This window comes from Penaeus monodon, chromosome 34, assembly GCF_015228065.2.
Source record: "Penaeus monodon isolate SGIC_2016 chromosome 34, NSTDA_Pmon_1, whole genome shotgun sequence".
NCBI classification, from domain to species: domain Eukaryota; kingdom Metazoa; phylum Arthropoda; class Malacostraca; order Decapoda; family Penaeidae; genus Penaeus; species Penaeus monodon.
In genome coordinates this window covers 26,138,240-26,138,747 of record NC_051419.1, presented here as the reverse complement: position 1 = coordinate 26,138,747, position 508 = coordinate 26,138,240, and the positions used below count along the sequence as shown (strand labels likewise).

At 30.9% G+C, this 508-nt stretch overlaps 1 protein-coding gene across 1 annotated transcript in view; it reads left to right on the top strand.

Annotated features, from left to right (window-relative positions):
• Nucleotides 1-508, top strand: part of LOC119594665 (ionotropic receptor 25a-like) — a gene marked incomplete at its 3' end in the record, with an annotated part of 33,857 nt that overhangs the window by 32,123 nt on the left and 1,226 nt on the right.

The window sequence follows — 508 nt, the reverse complement described above, 5'->3', positions numbered from 1 at the left end:
CACTGACTACAGTTGACTTGTTTCACCAAAGCATGTATTAATGTATGCATGATGTATCCGATTTTGTCCAAACCAAATGGTGTCTGAGCTAATGTTTCCAAGTGTTGATACTCTGTGCTTTTTTTTCCCTAAAGTTTATCTTCTACACTGAATGAGAACATACCGTAATCTTGACATTGTCTGAAGCCGGATGTTATATTATTGATAGCTCCAGAAAATTAATTAACACACCCTTTTTGTATATATATGTAAACATATGCAAATATACTTTCACAAACTTTATTTCAACGGCAATATATGGCTTACGGAATGTACTACAATTTATAATGTGAATACGTATTTTTATTGGAAACTCAGCTAGAGAGTCACATAACATGTTTACTGTTTTACATTAAATACAAAATATTAGGGGGTAATTCACTTGATTTTTATTTCGCCAAAGAACACAAAGCAAATCATTCACACCAATATATTTCTCAAGAAATTAATAAAACTAGAAGATTAAAAC